We start from the raw sequence: 6360 nt of genomic DNA on the forward strand, positions 1-6360 counted from the left end.
TTGAAATCAGACAGCTCCAACACTATTGGCCCTGTGGCTTTATGCTAACCCATTCGCTTCTATGGCCTTTAATGTTCTTATTTGTAAAATGGGGATTCTAATAGTATTTAACTCACAAGGTGGTTGTGATAATTAAATGAAATAATGCAGGTAAAGCACTTAGCATGGTGGCTAGATTAAGGACTTAATAAACATTAGCTATTATCAGTCTTGTTTCATTTGAACCTAGCCTTACATAGCTGTAAGGTTAGGTTCAATGGGCCCTTGCACTCAATGGCCCAGTGGTCTTGGTCTAAGTTCTTTTTCTCTTTTTCTCTTTTTCTTCCTTCCTTCCTTTATTTCTCTCTCTTTCTTTCTTTCCTTCCTTCCTTCTTTTCACTCTTTTCCTCCCTCCCTCCCTCCCTTCCTTCCTTCCTTCCTTCCTTCCTTCTTTCCTCCTTCCTTTCCTCCTTCCTTTCTCTCTCTTTCTTTCTCTCCTTTCTCTTTCTCCTTCCCCTCCCCTCCCCTCCCCTTCCTTTCCTTCTTGTCTGAGTCTTGCTCTGTTACTCAGGCAGGAGTGCAGTAGTGGGTTCATAGCTCACTGAAGCCTTGAATTTCCAGTCTCAAGCTATCCTCCTTGCCAGTCTCAAGCTATCCTCCTGCCTCAGTCTCCCGAGTAACTGGGATTACAGGCATGCGCCACCATGCTTGGCTAATTTCAAAAAATTTTTTTTGTAAAAATAGGGTCTCCCTATGTTGCCCAAGCTGGTCTCAAACCCTTGGGATAAGTGATCCTCCCACCGCAGCCTCCCAAAGTGCTAGGATTATAGGCGTGAGTCACCATGCCTGATCATTGGTCTAAATTTTTATTCCAGCTTCTACAGTCTCACGGTTACCTTCCTTGAGTGGACCCTCCTAACTGCCAGCCACCTGCTACTATTGTGTCCTCATGTTAGGGTGGAGCTGGGTGGAGAGATAGTTTCCCATTCTTTTTGCTCTTCTATCCCTGCTCCTCACGTGAAAAATCAAAATCCCCACCTTAGTTCTAGCTTTGCTTGCTTTTCCACCTGGAAGAGTCCACACTCTTAGGTTCTGGTTTGGGTTTTAATTTCACATCAGATCATCCAAACACATACATCTATGCATCAGCTGCAAACTGAAGATCCTAAAATGTCAAAAGGAAGAAACGGATCTATGGAGAGGTTGGCCAAAGGGAGGAGCTGGGGACAGGGGCTTTGTAGCAGAGGCTAGTTGTGTTAATTTTTGTCTGCTGCCTTTGACACCAGCTGAGGTCAGACTGCCTGGTGACCTCCTCAGGGGAAACCCCCAGGCCTGCAGATGGCCGGTGAATTGGCTTCGCACAACTCCCTTCCTCATAGTTTCCTGGCAAGTCCTCCTGTTTCTTCACTCTTGGTGGTTCTCCCACTCAGCCCATCCTTTCCATCTTGTTTGAGCCTGCTGTCCTGCCAGCTCACCCCTGGGCTCGTTTCACAGTATTCTGGACTGTAATCTCTCCCCACCGCATTCTGCTGCCAGATCTGCCTGAAATGCCGCCTTTGCATGAAAATACCAGCCTGGCAAGATGGTCTAATGGTCAGAGGACCAGACCGGTTATCTGGAGCCCTGGGTTCTTGCCTCTGTCACCTGCTTGCTCTGTGACGTGTGCGTGTGCATGTGCGTGTGCATGTGCGTGTGAGTGTGCGTGTGCGTGTGAGTGTGCGTGTGCGTGTGCATGTGCGTGTGAGTGTGTGTCGCTTTCCTTTCGACTTTAGTTTCCTTAGCTATAAATTGAGACATGGGTTGGTGGTTGTTGAATTGGCCGATTTCTAAGGCCCCTTCAGTTCTGGCATTCAGCATCTCTGTCATTGAGTTGTCACAGATTTCCAGGACTCCCCTTTCCTTTTTTTTTTTTTTTGAGGAGTTTTCTGCTGTCGCATAGGCTGGAGTGCAACAGTGCGATCTCAGCTCACTGAAACCTCCGCCTTCCGTGTTCAAGCAGTGCTTCTGCCTCAGCCTCCTGAGTAGCTGGGATTATGGGCATGCACCACCACACCCAGCTAATTTTTGTATTTTTAGTAGTGGACATGGAGTTTCACCATGTTGGCCAGAATGGTCTCAAGCATCTGACCTCATTTGATCCCCCATCTTGGCCTCCCAAAGTGCTGAGATTACAGGCATGAGCCACTGCGCCCAGCTTCCCCTTTCCTGTAGAATCGCACTGCACTTCTTCGTTCTTTCTGACCTTGCCTCTCCTCTCCTGTCTTCTACTATTTTTTTTTTTTTTGAGACAGAGTCTCGCTCTGTCGCCCAGGCTGGAGTGCAGTGGCATGATCTCGGCTCACTGCAAGCTCCACCTTCCGGGTTCACGCCATTCTCCTGCCTCAGCCTCCCGAGTAGCTGGGACTACAGGCGCCCGCCACCGTGTCTAGCTAATTTTTTTTGTATTTTTAGTAGAGATAGGGTTTCACCGTATTTGCCCGGATGGTCTCGATCTCCTGACCTCGTGATCCGCCCTCCTCAGCCTCCCAGAGTGCTGGAATTACAGGTGTGAGCCACTGCACCCGGCCTGTCTTCTACTTCTTAATGTGCACTCTTCCCACAGTGCCCTTCATTTACCCATCCATTCCCCAAACAAAATGTCATGCAGGCTGAAGTGCAGTGGTACGATCTCAGCTCACTGCAACCTCTACCTCTCAGGTTCAAGTGATTCTGCTGCCTCAGCCTCCCGAGTAGCTGGAATTACAGGAGCTCACCAACATGCCCTGCTAATTTTTGTATTTTAGTAGAGATGGGGTTTCACCATGTTGGCCAGGCTGGTCTCAAACGCCTGACGTCAAGTGATCCGCCTACCTCGGCTTCCCAAAGTGCTGGGATTATAGGCATGAGCCACCACGCCCAGCTCTCCTGAGGTTTTTCTTGCCTGCGGAGCTTCCCCACCTCCTTTCTGCACATCCAAATCTTGCTAATGCTTTAGGCTCAGTTCTAATCCCCCGTCTTCCATGAAAGCCTTCTTGATTAAATTCGACTAACATTTGATCTCTTGGCCTCCTGTTCCCCAAGAGAAATTCAGTCTGTGCCAGATTTAGTATTGCCCTTTATCACATTATTCCAGGAGCAGGGCCCATCCATCTGTTGGACAGGAAAGAGCATCCTCCTGTTGACTGACATGGGGGACAGAGATCCCTGGCCCCGGCTCCCCATCAGCTCTCGTTCCCCAGACAGACTTGGGAACAGCTGGAGCTCCCCTGGCCCTCTGACATCTCCAGCTGCCTCTGCTTCCTTTTCTTTTGGTTTTCCCAGGTCCCAGCTGTGGGGCCAGGACAGAGCCAGCAGCAGCACAGCCAAGGCAGCTGGAGCGAACTTCTAAGTTGCACGGACAAGTAGCATTTGGGAGTTAGAAGGAGTGCAGAACTGAGCACAAATCACACCAGTGTTGAAAATGAGGGAACGCAGTTTGCCAGCTTATTTTTCCCATCTTGCTTTCATCTAAAAAAAGAAGCTGATCAGAAATACAGTCCTCTTCAGCCTGTTAAGCCAGATGGCCCCGAGTTGCTCAGCCTGCCAAGTGTGTATATATAATTATTCATCTTCATGGAATCACACCCAGGTTGGAATCCAGACTCTGACATTTTTCTTTTGTCGTTTGATCTGGAGCCAGTGAATCTTTCTGAGCCTTTGTTTCTTTTTCTGCAAAATGGGGTCACTGGCGTCTACCTTGCCCACCTCAGAATTTTTTGGGTGGGATTAGGGATGGGCTTAATGTAAGATGTCAAAGCACTAGACATGTATACGTTGCTGTTAAGTATAAAAAGTGCCGTATTTTTGTTTTGTCCTAATGTGCTACTTCTTAACGAGCACTTATTCTAGCCAGATACCCTGCATTGTATCATTTAATCCTAACAACGTTCCAGTAAGATAGTGCATGTTAGCCTCGTTTTGTAGATCGTGAAGGTGAAGTTCAGAAAGATTTCTAGCCTAGCCAAGTCACCCAGCATGCAAGTGCTAGAACCAGTATTTAAACCTAAGTGGTTTGGCTCCAAAGTCAGTGGGGATTTTGGGGTTTGTTTGTTTTTTTTTTGAGACAGAGTCTCACTCTGTCGCCCAGGCTGGATTGCAGTGGCGTGATCTCTGCTCATTGCAAACTCCACCTCCCAGGTTCAAGCAATTCTCATGCTTCAGCCTCCCAAGTAGCTGGGACTACAGGTGCACTCCACCATGCCAAGCTCATTTTTGTATTTTTAGTAGAGATGGGGTTTCACCATGTTGGCCAGCCTGGTCTCAAACTCCTGGCCTCAGGTGATCTGCCTGCCTCAGCCTCCCAAAGTGCTGGGATTACAGGTGTGAGCCACTGTGCCGGGCCCAGAGTCAGTGCTCTTAACTCCTGGTCATTACTATCTCACAATAGGAGAAAGGTTCTTGACCTTAGGTAGGCTAAAGTAGCCCACAACTTGATATCCAGCTAAATGCACTATGCAGTTAGGTCCAAGAGCTGTTTTAATTGAAGACCAGACTGAGTTCTGACAGTAAAATGTGCACCTTGAATTGTTTTTCTAGCAGTAAACATGGGCTCCATTCATTCATACACCTTGTATAAAGTGAACAATTCAGGGGACAAATCCATTAGTACTGTACCCTGTAAACTGCAGAGCCAACCAGCTGACAGAAAATTTTTAAAATCTCTAGCCTAAATATTATAGATTAGTGATTCTCAGCTCTAGATGCACATCCAAATCACTTGGGAACTGTATAAAAATACAGGCCAGACACAGTGGCTCATGCCTGTAATCCCAGCATTTTAGGAGGCCAAGGCGAGTGGATCATTTGAGGTCAGGAGTTTGAAACCAGTCTGGCCAACATGGTAAAACCCCTAAAAATACTACTAAAAATACAAAAATTAGCCGGGTGTGGTGAGGCACGCCTGTAATCCCAGCTACTCAGGAGGCTGAGGCAGTAGAATCACTTGACCCCAGGAGATAGAGGTTATAGTGAGCCAAGATCATGTCACTACACTTCAGCCTGGGTAACAGAGCAAGACTCCATCTCAAATAAATAAATAAAATAAAAATAAAGATACAGATACCCTGGCCATGACTCTAGAGATCCAGAGATGCTGATTCAGAAGGTCTGAAGGGGGGCCCAGGTGTGTACGTGTGTGTAAGTTCCAGGAATATTACTTCCTAATACACAGTGAAGTTGAGAATCCTTGCTATGATATAAGCCTACTAGTCTATTTTCTTTTTTTTGTTGTTGTTTTTTGTTTTTTTGTTTTGTTTTGTTTTGTTTTGTTTTGTTGAGACGGAGTCTCGCTCTGCCGCCCAGGCTGGAGTGCAGTGGCCGGGTCTCAGCTCACTGCAAGCTCCGCCTCCTGGGTTTACGCCATTCTCCTGCCTCAGCCTCCCAAGCAGCTGGGACTACAGGTGCCCGCCATGTCGCCCGGCTAGTTTTGTATTTTTTAGTAGAGACGGGGTTTCACCATGTTAGCCAGGATGGTCTCGATCTCCTGACCTCGTGATCCGCCCGTCTCGGCCTCCCAAAGTGCTGGGATTACAGGCTTGAGCCACCGCGCCCGGCCTTTTTTTTTTTTTGACATGGAGTCTCACTCTGTCACCCAGGCTGAAGTTCAATGGTGTGGTCTCAGCTCACTGCAACCTTTCCCCCCCGGGTTCAAGCGATTCTCCTGCCTCAGCCTCCCAAGTAGCTGGGATTACAGGTGCCCATCACCACGCCTGGCTAATTTTTGTATTTTTAGTAGAGACGGGGTTCCACCATGTTAGCCAGGCTGGTCTTGAACGGCTGACTTCGTGATCTGCCCGCCTTGGCCTCCCCAAGTGCTGGGATTATATGCGTGAGACACTGCACCTGGCCTACTAGCCTATTTTATGAAATAAGAGTAATCGCTAGCTGAAAATACAGAATCATTAAATTTTAGAATTGGAAGAGGCCTTAAGTTATTTGGTCCATGAGGAAACCAGAGCTCAAAGAAATTCAGCAGGTAGTTGGCAGACTTGAATTAAAATCCAGATCTTCTGACTTGTAGTCTAGTGTTCTAGATACATCCATGGATGCCAGGATTTTGTTGGATTATTAAGAAACTCCTCAGGACCCACCCTTTCACCATGACATCCATGATTTCTGGCAACTGTACCATCTTTTTTTTTTTTTAAGAGATGGGATCTTATTCTGTTGCCCAGGCTGGAGTGCAGGAGCACAATCACAGCTCACCGCAGCCTCAAACTCCTGTGCTCAAGCGGTCCTCCTGCCTCAGCCTTCCAAGTAGCTGGGACTACAGGTGTGTGCCACCATGCACAGCCTTTGAAGCTTTTGTATAAGAAGCAGCCTGGGCTAGAAGGCCTATAGGAAATGACTCAGATGGCAGTTCTC

Source organism: Trachypithecus francoisi, unplaced genomic scaffold, assembly GCF_009764315.1.
Source record: "Trachypithecus francoisi isolate TF-2019V2 unplaced genomic scaffold, Tfra_2.0 Lachesis_group12, whole genome shotgun sequence".
Taxonomy (NCBI): Eukaryota; Metazoa; Chordata; class Mammalia; order Primates; family Cercopithecidae; genus Trachypithecus; species Trachypithecus francoisi.